General features: G+C 42.2%; 1 long non-coding RNA gene and 1 gene segment (V, D, J or C); both read left to right on the plus strand.

Annotated features, from left to right (window-relative positions):
- LOC144299103 (immunoglobulin lambda variable 1-40-like) overlaps positions 1 to 16,141 on the plus strand; it is a 296,751-nt gene that overhangs the window by 90,192 nt on the left and 190,418 nt on the right.
- LOC144299107 (uncharacterized) lies at positions 6,339 to 6,841 on the plus strand. Its single transcript, XR_013365887.1, has 2 exons — positions 6,339 to 6,650; positions 6,764 to 6,841. It is a non-coding gene; the product is annotated as an uncharacterized LOC144299107 (long non-coding RNA).

The following is a 16,141-nucleotide window of genomic DNA, read 5'->3' on the forward strand; positions in this document are numbered from 1 at the left end:
TGGGAAACTGAACATCTATTCTATGTAGCAGGGCTTCTCCATTCAGGCCTTTGCATCCCTCTGTGGGGTCAGCAGGGATCTTGTCCCACTCCCTCACCTGATGGGATGTAGGAGGTGATGCTCATTGCCCCATTTCCCTAAAGATGGAATCAGCAGCACAGAGAAGTGGAAATTAATGCTCCACATTCTCTGGGGCCACTGGGAAGCTGATATACACACTGCCTGGCCTCCTACTGTCCCCCAGTGGGAAGATTCAAAGATAGGATTCAAAGGAAGAGAACTGAGGACCCAGGGTCTCACAATATAATACTCCCAATCTCCAGGATCCAGTGGAAATGATCAGATATCAAGTTGAGAACCAGGAAAATCTAATCCTGAATGAGGAAGAAGATCCACTGCCTTTACACAAGGGCTCCTCAGTTGTTGAAATCATAGGATAGATATTTCTAGGCAGCAATCATGGAATTCATCTGATGAGTGGCTACAAACACTCTTGGAACGAATGGAAAAGATAGAAATGCAGAATTGAAAGGGAAGTCATCAAAAACAATCTGAATGAAAAGTGTAGAACTAAAGAATACAATAGATGAAATGGATACAGAAAAGTCTGCACAAACTCAAGAATAGGTCACACTTATTTGTTGTTTGTTTATTGAAAGCACAATTGGGCTACATCCCTTCTGCATAATTCCTACCACCATGAATAGTCTCCTGAGGCTCTCACCAGGGGGAGTTGTGCACCTGCTCAGAGCTGGCAAGGCCTGAAACCAACTGAAATGGTTCCACCTGACTGGATTCTGCACCCCTGCTCACTGCCTAAGTGAGAGGTGAGAGCAGATGCTTCCTTCCTGGAGACAAACTCAGAGGCCTTACCAACCCCAAATGTCCTCCTGGGAGGGAAAATACTAGCTGGGCTGAGGATCCAGAATCAAATGGAGTTAGGTGCCCATATTTGTGTAATGAATGATCAATCACATCCTTGGAGGATATCACATAGTTTGTAAGGATCATTAACCAATATAAACATTTTGTGTTTTTTGTTTGTTTGTTTTTATTTTTTTATTTATTTATGATAGTCACAGAGAGAGAAATAGAGAGGCAGAGACACAGGCAGAGGGAGAAGCAGGCTCCATGCACAGGGAGCCCGATGTGGGATTCGATCCCGGGTCTCTAGGATCGCGCCCCGGGCCAAAGGCAGACGCCAAACCACTGCGCCACCCAGGGATCCCCCAATATAAACATTTTGGAAAAGATTCTCCTTCTCTAACATTCTAGGTGAAATCATGTCACACCCAAAGAAGGTCTGTTGAGGTTCTAACCCACAGGAATCAAGAATATAACTTTATTTGAAAATAAGATTGTTACAGATAGATTTAGATATGATGAGGCCATCCTGGGGTGGACTGGCCTCCTAACCCAATATGAGTGGTGTCATTCTAACAGGTCAGACCTATGGAGACAAGGAGGTCTCCATGGGAAGAGGAAGGCAGAGGTTAAATTTTAGGGGTAAGCTAGGGAAAGCCTTCAAACCTGTAGTACACATGGAAAAGACAAGAAAGAACTCCCATACTGGTTTCAGAAGGAACATGGTCCTACCCTGTAAGTTTTGAACTTCTAGCTTCTAGGACGGGAAGATGATACATTTCTGCTGTTAGGACACCTAGTTGGTGCTGCTTTGTTATGGTAGCACTAGGGCCGTAATAGCCCTAAACAATAAAATAGGTAAATATGGAAAATATCCATAATAAGTGCAGAAATACAAATTGAAAATGCAATTATTTCTCTGGAAAACTGTGTGGAGGTTTCTCAAAAAGTTAAAAATAGAACTATCCTACAACCCAGCAATTGCACTACTGGGGATTTACCCCAAAGATACAGATGCAGTGAAACAGCAGGACACCTGCACCCCAATGTTTCTAGCAGCAATATCCACAATAGCCAAACTGTAGAAAGAGCCTCGGTGTCCATTGAAAGATGAATGGATAAAGAAGATGTGGTCTATGTATACAATAGAATATTACTCAGCCATCAGAAACGACAAATACCCACTATTTGCTTCGACGTGGAGGGACCTGGAGGGTATTATGCTGAGTGAAATAAGTCAATCTTAAAAGGACAAACACTATATGGTCTCATTCATTTGGGAAATACAAAAATTAGTGAAAGGGAATAAAGAGAAAGAAGAGAAAATGAGTGAAAATATCAGTGAGGGTGACAACACATGAGAGACACCTAACTTGGGGAAATGAACAAGGGATAGTGGAAGGGGAGGTGGCGGTTTAGGGTGACTGGGTGATGGGCACTGAGGGGGGCACTTGGTGGGATGAGCACTGGGTGTTATGCTATAAGTTGGCAAATTGAAATCCAATAAATAAAAATTTAAAAAGATGTGGTCTATGTATACAATGAAATATTACTCAGCCATCAGAAACAACAAATCCCCACCATTTGCTTCAACGTGGGTATTATGCTAGGTGAAGTAAGTCAGTTGGAGAAGTACAAACACTATATGGTTTCACTCATACAGGGAATATAAAAAATAGTGAAAGGGATTATAGGGGAAAGGAGAGAAAATGAGTGGGAATATCAGTGAGTGTGACAGATCATGAGAGACACCTAACTCTGGGAAACAAAAAAGGGGTAGTGGAAAGGTAGGTGGGTGTGGTGATGGGGTGACTGGGTGATGGACACTGAGGGGGGCACTAGACAATATGAGCACTGGGTGTTACGCTATATGTTGGCAAACAGAACTCCAATTAAAAAATACAAAAAAAAGGTAAATATTAATATCAACATATTATCTGCTATCATCTGTGGTTAAATAGGATGTCTTATACATTGAGGGTGAAATGACAAATTGGTGAAACAATTTTGGAACATAAATTCTAATTTCTATCAAAATATTAAATACATACATAGTTTACCTCAGTATTATATTTTCAGAATTCAATTATTAAAGAAATATTTCTACCTCACATTTAGGAATGAATATACAGGTATGTCAAGTTCAGAGTTCTTGACAATAAAAAATACTTAAAATCCAGATGAATAGGGATCCCTGGGTGGCGCAGCGATTTGGCGCCTGCCTTTGGCCCAGGGCGCGATCCTGGAGACCCGGGATCGAATCCCACATCGGGCTCCCGGTGCATGGAGCCTGCTTCTCCCTCTGCCTGTGTCTCTGCCTCTCTCTCTCTGTGTGACTATCATAAATAAATAAAATCTTTAAAAAAAAATCCAGATGAATATTTCTGAATAGAAAAGAGGCTAAATTGGGGCACCTGGTTGGTGCAGTCTGTTGAACTCTGACTCTTGGTTTTGACTCAGGTCATGATCTCAGGGTCTTGAGATCAAGTGCCATGTTGGGCTCTGCACTCACTATGGAGTATTCTTAAGATTCTCTCTCCCTCAAAAAAATAAATAAATATTTTTTTAAAGTTACCAAATATAGGATATTATCCTATGGAATAAAGATGAATCAAAATGAGAGACACCACATGTACTGGGAAAGAATGATCACCAATTATATTTTATATGTAAAACCTGGACATGGTGCAATGGAACACAAAAAGCAAGATATAACTATATAATAACGTGTGTTTGTGTGTATTTAAGAATTATTACAGCACGTCATTTAGAGTTTTTCATTCAGAAAGGAAATGGCACTCCTCTGTAGGAGTGAACTGTGTCAGTGGATGAAATATTAATTATATAGACAATTTATATAAATGTTATTTAATATGAAGGCTAATACTGGGAAGATTTACAGAACTACACTAAAATATCTTAAATATAACAGAGAACCAATAAAAAATTGGGAGAATTAATATTGTGAAAAATGTCAATGTTACTCAGGGAAATTTACACATTTAATGCAATCCCTATCAAAATACCATGGACTTTCTTCAGAGAGTTGGAACAAATCATCTTAAGATTTGTTTGGAATCAGAAAGAAAACCCTGAATAGCCAGGGGAATATTAAAAAAGAAAACCATATCTGGGGGCATCACAATGCCAGATTTCAGGTTGTACTACAAAGCTGTGGTCTTCAAGACAGTGTGGTACTGGCACAAAAACAGACCCACAGATCAATGGAACAGAATAGAGAACCCAGAAGTGGACCCTCAACTTTACGGTAACTAATATTCGACAAAGGAAAGACTATCCACTGGAAAAAGGACAGTCTCTTCAATAAATGGTGCTGGGAAAATTGGACACCCACATGCAGAAGAATGAAACTGAGCCATTCTCTTAAACCATACACAAAGATAAACTCAAAATGGATGAAAGATCTAAATGTGAGACAAGATTCCATCAAAATCCTAGACGAGAACACAGGCAACACCATTTTTGAACTTGGCCACAGCAACTTCTTGCAAGATACGTCCATGAAGGCTAGAGAAACAAAAGCAAAAATGAATTATTGGGACTTCATCAAGATCAAAAACTTCTGCTCAGCAAAAGAAACAGTCAACAAAACTACAAGACAACCTACAGAATGGGAAAAGATATTTTCAAATAACCTATCAGATAAAGGGCTAGTATCCAAGATCTAAGATCTATAAAGAACTTCTTAAACTCAATAGCAAAGAAACAAATATTCCAATCATGAAATGGGCAAAAGACATGAACAGAAATTTCACAGAGGAAGACACAGACATGGTCAACACGCACATGAGAAAATGGTCCTCATGACTTGCCATCAGGGAAATACAATTCAAAACTACAATGAGATACCACCTCACACCAGTTAGAATAGGGAAAATTAGCAAGACAGGAAACAACAAATGTTGGAGAGGATGTGGAGAAAGGGGAACTCTCTTGCACTGTTGGTGGGAATATGAAGTGGTATAGTCACTCCGGGAAACTGCGTGGAGGTACTTCAAAGAGTTAAATATAGACCTGCCCTACGACCCAGCAATTACACTGCTGAGGATTTACCCCAAAGATACAGATGCAGTGAAATGGCAGGACTCCTCACCCCGATGTTTCTAGCAGCAATGTCCACAATAGCCAAACTGTGGAAGGAGCCTCAGTGTTCATCGAAAGATGAATGGATAGAGAAGATGTGTTCTATGTGTACCATGTAATATTACTCAGCCATTAGAAACGACAAATGCTCACCATTTGCTTCGATGTGGTTGGACCTGGAGGGTATTATGCTGAGTGAAATAAGTCAATTGGAGAACGACAAACATTAAATGGTCTCATTCATTTGGGGAATATAAAAAAATAGTGAAAGGGAATGAAGGGAAGAAGAGAGAAAATGAGTGAAAATATCAGAGAGGATGACAAAACATGAGAGACACCTAACTCTGGGAAACGAACAAGGGGTAATGGAAAGGGAGGTGGGTGGGGGGTTGGGATGATTGGGTGATGGGCACTGAGGGAGGCACTTGGCAGGATGAGCATTAGGTGATATAAGTTGACAAATTGAACTCCAATAAAAAATTTAAGTGTCATAATGCATAAGTAATTATTCAGGGGTAAATGAAAGTCCAGAGAAGTGATTAAGGACAAGACATGTTGTCCTGACAGTATGGTATTCTTTTGTCAAGGACAGAGATAAAAAGCCAAGATACGTATCACAGGAGCTGGTCAACCTCACAGAAGCCCTTGACAATAATAAAAATAATCAAATAAGTCAACCTATATGGTAACCTATGTAGAATAATTACCAGAGTTAAACCAATGGCTTTTCTGGGATACTTCAAACCTTGAGCTGGGTTAAAGTGTATTATGTCCCATTAATGAAACCAGGGACAAGGTAGAAGTAAAGTTAGATAATCAGGAAATCCTGAAATATCTCATAAAATAAAGGTCTTACTTAGTTGTCTGAGGGCATTGGTGACCTGGAAAAATGAGTGGCTCAACCCTAAACTCTACAGAGCTGACCTGCCCATTGTGTTACCCTAGGTGGTGACATAAGAAAAGTCCAACTGCAAAGATCAGATACCCTTCTCGGAAGGCTGGGGAGTGACACAGACTGGGGGGCATGGAGTCTGAGGCTAGCATGGAGTCTGAGGCTAGCAGGGGGTGCAGGTGGGGTGTTCCCGAGAGTCAGGGTCTTGATCAGGAATACCAGGAAAATCTATAGCTGACTTCTGCACACTAGAGTAAGCAGTGTCCTCACGATAGTTGACTATCCTGCACCTGTGTCCCCAGGAGCCACATGAGCCTTTAGCTCTGAATCACACAGGCCTTGTATTTCGTCCTCCACTGCATCTTGGAGGAAATCATCTAGACCTGATTTTCACAGAAAGATAGATGGACAGGATGATTCTACGACAAATATAAATTTGCTTCCTGAACTCAAGCTGCAGTGATCCCTGGCACCTTGTGCCTAGAACTGCCTGAGGCCTTCGCTCAGGGCTCAAAGCTGGGACTTCCCCAAGCCCTGACCCCACATAACCCCTCCGTTGTCCACCCCCTGACTTCCTGAGGCAGAGGGACCTGACCCAGGACCAGGGAGGGGTCAGAGAGCTGAGGTCTCATTTGCATGGATGGGCCCTCCCTCTCTAAGAGGACGAAGAGGGGTAGGGAGACAGGAGAAAAGGCTCCGCTCAGCTGTGGGACCACAGAGGCAGGATCATTGATGACCTCTACCATGGCCTGGTTCCCTCTCCTCCTCACCCTCCTCGCTCACTGCCCAGGTGAATGGATGTGGGGACAGGGGAAGGGGTCTTGGGAGTACATGTGGGGACATGCTTCCTCCTCTTTTTTCCAGACCCCAGCATCACCCTCTCTGTTTCTCTCCCCCTTGCAGGGTCCTGGGCCCAGTCTGTGCTGACTCAGCCAGCCTCAGTGTCTGGATCCCTTGGCCAAAGGGTCACCATCTCCTGCACTGGAAGCACAAACAACATCGGTGGTGATAATTATGTGCACTGGTACCAACAGCTCCCAGGAAAGGCACCCAGTCTCCTCATCTATGGTGATGATAACAGAGAATCTGGGGTCCCGGAACGATTCTCTGGCTCCAAGTCAGGCAGCTCAGCCACTCTGACCATCACTGGGCTCCAGGCTGAGGACGAGGCTGATTATTATTGCCAGTCCTACGATGACAGCCTCAATACTCACACAGTGCTCCAGTCCAATGGGGAAGTGAGACACAAATCTGTTGTCTCCACAACAATGGAGTTTCCTCTGCAGCCCCTACTCCTTGGCCTTCAGCTGGTTCTTTTGATTGTTTGGTATAAGCTGGAGTCTGAGATACACTCCAGGGAAGTTTGTCTACAAAACCTGACCCCACTCTCTTAAATTCAGATCCCAAAGCTTGTTCTTGGCATGAACACACGATACAATTTCACCAAATTGAGCAGACATGCCTCTGTGCCAGGGGCAAGCTGCCCCAGGGAGTGACTTCATGTAGGTCAAGCCAGAAACAAGCATGCAGGTTTTCTGAAACATGGAAACCATTACTGTACACTGTGCCCTGATTCCAATGCTCTCACAAATGGGTCCTGAAATTCTCCTCTATAATAATGGTTAGTCTGTTTGTGGACCCCAATCAATTCTCTGGCTCCATGTCTGGCAACTACAGGTCTATGACCATCACTGGGCTGAGACCAGAGGGTGAGGCTGCCCTTCACAACTCCTCCTGTGACAGTATCTAAGGACTCACACAGAGCTCAAGGGATCTGAGACCAGAACCCCTTTCTCATCTGGTGGGAGAGAGGCCCCAGAATCTGCTCAGGCACAACCTGTAGCTTGTTTTTGCTTCTCTCCTGCTGCCACCATGGACACAGTTCCATCCAGGGGCACCACCTGGGAGCAAGGGATCCTCCTTCCTTTCCATCCCCCAGTTACTCACAGTTGCCTTTTCCTTGACAAAGGGCTGCAGAGGACAGAAAGGACATCTTGCATTGGGTTGGTACACAGAGTATCTTTGCACTGATATCCATGGACTGGGACTGGCAGGTCCAGTGTACTGTCTCTCACCTGACATCTGAGGCATCCGGGGTCTCCACCCTTGCTCATTTACTGGCCTGTAGAAATTTCCACAGCACTGCCATCTTCTCATTAGTCTTAATAAGAATTTTCTGTTTTTGTGCAAACCCCCACCCCCACCCTCCTCCCCTTCCACCACCCCTAGTTTGTTTCCCAGATTTAGTGGTCGATGTTCTGATTCCCTTTCTTTTTTTAAATAATAAATTTATTTTTTATTGGTGTTCAATTTGCCAACATACAGAATGACACCCAGTGCTCATCCTGTCAGGTGCACCCCTCAGTGCCCATTACCCACTCACCCCCACCCTCCACCATCCTCCGCTTCCATCACGCCTAGTTCCTTTCCCACAGTTAGGAGTCTTTATGTTCTGTCTCCCTTTCTTATGTTTTCCACACATTTCTTCTCCCTTCCCCTGTATTCCCTTTCACTATTATTTATATTCCCCAAATGAATGAGAACATACAATGTTTCTCCCTCTCCGATTGACTGACGTGACTCAGCATAATACCCTCCAGTTCCATCCACATTGAAGAAAATGGTGGGTATTTGTCATATCTAATGGCTGAGGAATATTCCATTGTATACATAAACCACATCTTCTTTATAAACCACATCTTCTTTATCCATTCATCTTTCCATGGACACCGAGACTCCTTCCACAGTTTGGGTATTGTGGACATTGCTGCTAGAAACATCGGGATACAGGTGTCCCGGCATTTCATTGCATCTGAATGTTTGGGGTAAATCCCCAACAGTGCAATTGCTGGGTCGTCAGGCAGGTCTATTTTTAACTCTTTGAGGAACCTCCACACAGTTTTCCAGAGTGGCTGCACCACTTCACATTCCCACCAACAGTGTAAGAGGGTTCCCTTTTCTCTGCATCCTCTCCAACATTTGTTGTTTCCTGCCTTGTTAATGTTCCCCATTCTCACTGGTGTGAGGTGGTATCTCATGGTGGTTTTGATTTGTATTTCCCTGATGGCAAATGAGGCAGAGCATTTTCTCATGTGCATGTTGGCCATGTCTATGTATTCCTCTATGAGATTTCTCTTCATGACTTTTGCCCATTTCATGATTGGATTGTTTGTTTCTTTGGTGTTGAGTTTAATAAGTTCTTTTTTTTGTTGTTTGTTTTATTTTTTATTTATTTTTTATTTTTTTTCAAATAGTTTTTATTTTTTTTAATTTATTTTTTATTGGTGTTCAATTTACTAACATACAGAATAACACCCAGTGCCCGTCACCCATTCACTCCCACCCCCCGCCATCCTCCCCTTCTACCACCCCTAGTTCGTTTCCCAGAGTTAGCAGTCTTTACGTTCTGTCTCCCTTTCTGATATTTCCCACACATTTCTTCTCCCTTCCCTTATATTCCCTTTCACTATTATTTATATTCCCCAAATGAATGAGAACATATAATGTTTGTCCTTCTCTGACTGACTTACTTCACTCAGCATAATACCCTCCAGGTCCATCCACGTTGAAGCAAATGGTGGGTATTTGTCATTTCTAATAGCTGAGTAATATTCCATTGTATACATAAACCTTTATTAGATCTTGGAAACTAGCCCCTTATCTGATACGTCATTTGCAAATATCTTCTCCCATTCTGCAGGTTGTCTTTTAGTTTTGTTGACTGTATCCTTTGCTGTGTAAAAGCTTCTTATCTTCACGAAGTCCCCATAGTTTATATTTGCTTTTGTTTCTTTTGCCTTCATGGATGTATCTTGCAAGAAGTTACTGTGGGCGAGTTCAAAAAAGGTGTTGCCTGTGTTCTCCTTTAGGGTTTTGATGGAATCTTGTCTCATATTTAGATCTTTTATCCATTTTGAGTTTATCTTTGTGTATGGTGAAAGAGAGTGGTCTAGTTTCATTCTTCTGCATGTGGATGTCCAATTTTCCCAGCACCATTTATTGAAGAGACTGTCTTTTTTTCCAATGGATAGTCTTTCCTCCTTTATCGAATATTAGTTGACCATAAAGTTCAGGGTCCACTTCTGGTTCTCTATTCTGTTCCATTGATCTATGTGTCTGTTTTTGTGCCAGTACCACACTGTCTGGATGCCCACAGCTTTGTAGTACAACCTGAAATCTGGCATTGCGATGCCCCGAGATATGGTTTTCTTTTTTAAAATTCCCGTGGCTATTCGGGGTCTTTTCTGATTCCACACAAATCTTAAAATAATTTGTTCTAACTCTCTGAAGAAAGTCCATGGTATTTTGATAGTGATTGCATTAAACATGTAAATTTCCCTGGGTAACATTGATATTTTCACAATATTAATTCTTCCAATCCATGAGCATGTAATATTTTTCCATCTCTTTGTGTCTTCCTCAATTTCTTTCAGAAGTGTTCTATAGTTTTTAACGTATAGATCCTTTACGTCTTTCGTTAGGTTTATTCCTAGGTATCTTATGCTTTTGGGTGCAATTGTAAATGGGATTGACTCCTTAATTTCTCTTTCTTCAGTCTCATTGTTAGTGTATAGAAATGCCATTGATTTCTGGGCATGTATTTTGTATCCTGCAACGCTACCAAATTGCTGTATGAGTTCTAGCAATCATGGGGTGGAGGCTTTTGTGTTTTTTATGTAGAGTATCATGTCATCGGTGAAGAGAGACAGTTTCACTTCTTCTTTGCCAATTTGAATGCCTTTAATGTCTCTTTCTTGTCTGACTGCTGGGGCTAGGACTTCCAGTACTATGTTGAACAGCAGTGGTGAGAGTGGACATCCCTGTCTTGTTCCTGATCTTAGGGGAAGGGCTCCCAGTGCTTCCCCAATGATAATGATATTTGCTGTGGGCTTTTTGTAGATGGCTTTTAAGATGTTGAGGAATGTTCCCTCTATCCGTACACTCTGAAGAGTTTTGATCAGGAATGGATGCTGTATTTTGTCAAATGCTTTCTCGGCATCTAATGAGAGGATCATATGGTTCTTTGTTTTTCTCTTGCTGATATGATGAATCACATTGATTGTTTACGAGTGTTGAACCAGCCTTGTGTCCCGGGGATAAATCCTACTTGATCATGGTGAATAATTTTCTTAATGTACAGTTGGATCCTATTTTCTAGTATCTTGTTGAGAATTTTTGCATCCATGTTCATCAGGGATATTGGTCTGTAATTTTCCATTTTGGTGAGGTCTTTGTCTGGTTTTGGAATTAAGGTGATGCTGGCCTCATAGAACGAATTTGGAAGTACTCCATCTCTTTCTATCTTTCCAAACAGCTTTAGTAGAATAGGTATGGTTTCTTTTATAAACATTTGATAGAATTCCCCTGAAAAGCCATCTGGCCCTGGAATCTTGTGCCTTGGGAGGTTTTCGTGACTGCTTCAATTTCCTCCCTGGTAATTGGCCTGATTAGGTTTTCTATGTCTTCCTGTTCCAGGTTTGGTACATTGCGGCTTTCCAGGAATGCGTCCATTTCTTCTGGATTGCCCTTTTTATTGGCGTATAGCTGTTCATAATATGTTTTAAACTCGTTTGTGTTTCCTTGGTGTTGGTAGTGATCTCTCCTTTCTCATTCATGATTTTATTAATTTGAGTCTTCTCTCTCTTCTTTTTAATAAGGTTGGCTAATGGTTTATCTATCTTATTAATTCTTTCGAAGAACCAACTCCTGGTTCTGTTAATCTGTTCCACAGTTCTTCTGGTCTCGATTTCATTGAGTTCTGCTTGAATCTTAATTAACTCTCCTCTTCTGCTGGGTGTAGGATCTATCTACTCTTTTTCTCCAGCTCCTTTAGGTGTAAGGTTAGCTATTGTATTAGAGTTCTTTCCAAGTTTTGAACGGATGCTTGTATTGCTATGTTTTTCCCCCATAGGCCTGCTTTTGCTGCAACCCAAAGATTTTGAATGGTTGTATCTTCATTCTCATTAGTTTCCATGAATCTTTTTATTTTTTTATTTATTTTTATTGGTGTTCAATTTACTAACATACAGAATAACCCCCAGTGCCTGTCACCCATTCACTCCCACCCCCCGCCCCGCCCTCCTCCCCTTCCAACACCCCTAGTTCGTTTCCCAGAGTTAGCAGTCTTTACGTTCTGTCTCCCTTTCTGATATTTCCCACACATTTCTTCCCCCTTCCCTTATATTCCCTTTCACTATTATTTATATTCCCCAAATGAATGAGAACATATAATGTTTGTCCTTCTCCGACTGGCTTACTTCACTCAGCATAATACCCTCCAGGTCCATCCACGTTGAAGCAAATGGTGGGTATTTGTCATTTCTAATAGTTGAGTAATATTCCATTGTATACATAACCACATCTTCTTTATCCATTCATCTTTCGTTGGACACCGAGGCGCCTTCCACAGTTTGGCTATCGTGGCCATTGCTGCTAGAAACATCGGGGTGCAGGTGTCCCGGCGTTTCACTGCATCTGTATCTTTGGGGTAAATCCCCAGCAGTGCAATTGCTGGGTCGTAGGGCAGGTATATTTTTAACTGTTTGAGGAACCTCCACACAGTTTTCCAGAGTGGCTGCACCAGTTCACAGTCCCACCAACAGTGTATGAGGGTTCCCTTTTCTCCACATCCTCTCCAACATTTGTTGTTTCCTGCCTTGTTAATTTTCCCCATTCTCACTGGTGTGAGGTGGTATCTCATTGTGGTTTTGATTTGTATTTCCCTGATGGCAAGTGATGCAGAGCATTTTCTCATGTGCATGTTGGCCATGTCTATGTCTTCCTCTGTGATATTTCTGTTCATGTCTTTTGCCCATTTCATGATTGGATTGTTTGTTTCTTTGGTGTTGAGTTTAATAAGTTCTTTATAGATCTTGGAAACTAGCCCTTTATCTGATTTGTCATTTGCAAATATCTTCTCCAATTTGTAGGTTGTCTTTGAGTTTTGTTGACTGTATCCTTTGCTGTGCAAAAGCTTCTTATCTTGATTAACTCCCAATAGTTCATTTTTGCTTGAATCTTTTAAATTCTTCCTTAATTTCCTGGTTGACCCTTTCATCTTTTAGCAGAATGGTCCTTAATGTTCACATGTTTGAGTTCCTTCCAAACTTCTTGTTGTGATTTAGTTCTGATTTCTAGGTATTATGGTCTGAGACTATGCACGTGATGATCCCAATCTTTTGGTATCCGTTCAGACCCGATTTGTGACCCAGTATGTGGTCTATTCTGGAGAAAGTTCCATGTGCACTTGAGAAGAATGTGTATTCAGTTGAGTTTGGATGTAAAGTTCTGTAGATATATTGTGAAATCCATCTGGTCCAGTGTATCATTTAAAGCTCTCATTTCTTTGGAGATGGTGTGCTTAGAAGAGCTATCGAGGGTAGAAAGAGCTAGATTGAAGTCACCGAGTATAAGTGTATTATGTAAGTATTTCTTCACTTTGGTTATTAATTGATTTAAATATTTTGCAACTCCCACATTTGGGGCATATATATTGAGGATTGTTAAGTCCTCTTGTTGGATAGATCCTTTAACTATGATATAGTGTCCCTCTTCATCTCTCACTACAGTCTTCGAGGTAAATTTTTGTTTATCTGATATAAGGATGGCTACCCCTGCTTTCTTTTGGGGGCCATTTGAATGGTAAATGCTTCTCTAACCTTTTATTTTCAGGTTGTAGGTGTCCTTATGTCTAAAATGAGTCTCCTGTAGACAGCAAATAGATGGGTCCTGCTTTTTTATCCAGTCTGAAATCCTGCGCCTTTTGATGGGGTCATTAAGCCCGTTCACGTTCAGAGTTAGTATTGAAAGATATGAGTTTAGTGTCATCATATCTATTCAGTCCTTGCTTTTGTGTATTGTTCCACTGAACTTCTTCCTAAAGGGGAATTTTAAAAGTCCCCCTTAAAATTTCTTGCAGAGCTGGTTTGGAGGTCACATATTCTTTCAGTTCCTGCCTGTCTTGGAAGCTCTTTATCACTCCTTCTATTTTGAATGAGAGCCTTGCTGGATAAAGTATTCTTGGTTGCATGTTCTTCTCATTTAGGACCCTGAATATATCCAGCCAGCCCTTTCTGGCCTGCCAGGTCTCTGTGGAGAGGTCTGCTGTTACCTTAATAATATTCCTCCCCATAAAAGTCAGGGATTTCTTGTCTCTTGCTGCTTTAAGGATCTTCTCTTTATGTTTGGTATTTGCAAGCTTCACTATTAAATGTGGAGGTGTTGAACGGTTTTTATTGATTTTAGGGGGGGATCTCTCTATTTCCTGGATCTGAATGCCTGTTTCCCTTCCCAGATTAGGAAAGTTTTCAGCTATGATTTATTCAAATACATATTCTGGCCCTCTGTCCCTTTCAGCGCCCTCGGGAACCCCAATTAAACGTAGGCCTTTCTTCCTCAGGCTGTCATTTATTTCCCTTCATCTGTCTTCATGATCTTTTAATTGTTTGTCTCTTTTTTCCTCCGTTTTCCTCTTTGCCATCAACTTGTCTTCTATGTCACTCACTCGTTTTTCCACCTCATTAACCCTCATCGTTAGGACTTCTAGTTTGGATTGCATCTCATTCAATTGATTTTTAATTTCTGCCTGATTGGATCTAAATTCTGCAGTCATGAAGTCTCTTGAGTCCTTTATGCTTTTTTCTAGAGCCACCAGTAGCTGTATAATAGTGCTTCTGAATTGGCTTTCTGACATTGAATTGTAATCCAGATTTTGTAACTCTGTGGGAGAGGGGACTGTTTCTGATTCTTTCCTTTGATGTGAGGTTTTCCTTCTAGGCATTTTGCTCAGTGCTTAGTGACCAGAAACAAGTTGTATTGGGAAAAGGAGAAAAAGAGAGGAGAGAAAGAAGGAAAGAAAAGGGAAGGAGAAAAAAAGGAAAAAAGAGTATAAAAAGAGAAAGAAAAAGAAAGGGAAAAAAGGGTGGGGGAAGCAATCAGAAATGAAAAAGAAGAAAAAAAATACAAAAAACACGGGGGAGTATCTTCTGTTTCTGTATACTTTAAGTCCCTTGACTTCCCATGGAACGTGTCCTTCTAGTTGGTCTTCTGGTGGAGGGGCCTGTTGTGCTGATTTTCAGGTGTTAGCTCTTGGTGGAGCTGCTCTGTCCCCTCCCTGGTGCTGGTCTCAGCTGGGGTTGCTTACCCCGTGAGACCCCAGGAGGAACAACCACAGTGGTGGGGCCAGCTCTAGAAACCTGGATTCAGCTCCCACAATAACTACGGAGCTCTCCATCTGCAGAGGCCTGGATGCTCCGAGGGCAAGACCGCTGATCTGCTCAGCTCGGGGCAGGAGCATCCTTGCTGTCCTGGGCCCTCCGGGCCTCTGCCTGTCCGTGGGGGAGGCTGGATTCTGGGCTGTGGCCAGGTGCCCCGGACCTGCGCTGTTGGATTCGCGCTCCAGGAGCCACGCAGCTCCCTCCACGGATCCGCTGCCCGAGCCCCTCCAAGCTGCTCCGGGTCCAGCCTTGTGCACTGTAGCCCTTCAGGGAGATCGGTGCACTCTCCTGGGCGCGCAGGTGTCTGTTAGTTTCCCAGGTAGCCTGAGGGCATCCCTGCCCTCCTGGGGTCCTGCTCTAACTCCCTGTGGGTGCCTCTCACCCAGGAAGGTTGGTGCAGCTCCTGCTTCTCTGGGATGGGGCTCTCCTGTCCTGGGGACACTCGCCCCAGCCTTAGCCAGGCTCCTTGCGGGGACCCTCCCCCTTGGATGCCTTTTGTTTCTTTATTTCTTTTTTCCCCATCTTCCTACCTTGATAGAAGCGTGAACTCTTCTCACTGTAGCGTTCCAGCTGTTCTCTCTTTATTTATTTATTTTTTGTGTTTTTTTTTTGTTCTCTCTTTAAATCTCAGGCTGAATTTGTAGATTTTCAGGATGATTTGAAGGTTATCTAGGTAATTTAGTGGGAACAGGTGATTTGGGGACCCTACTCTTCTGCCATCTTGCCTCTCCTCCCTGTTTGTTCATATCTGATAAGGAATCTACATGGGTTATCTTACCTGAGGGATCGGATATGCCAATTTTGATGGTGCTGTTTTATGAGAGTCTCCAGTTATATCACGTGACCCCACAGGCAATGATGTCTGCATTTGTACACACTAAAATGATCTCAGCATGAAAGTGTCCACTATTCATGCTTCCCAGTCTGGGTTTTTATTTTCCCTTTGCAATGTGCCTGGTAATTCATTTTTTCTTGCATCTCTGATATACTTGCAATTCATTTTCCTTTTTTATTAGTCCAGAATCTAATTGTTTAGAGTATAAGGATTGAAAAAAATTTATATGAT

The sequence above is a fragment of the Canis aureus genome, chromosome 27, assembly GCF_053574225.1.
Source record: "Canis aureus isolate CA01 chromosome 27, VMU_Caureus_v.1.0, whole genome shotgun sequence".
Taxonomy (NCBI): domain Eukaryota; kingdom Metazoa; phylum Chordata; class Mammalia; order Carnivora; family Canidae; genus Canis; species Canis aureus.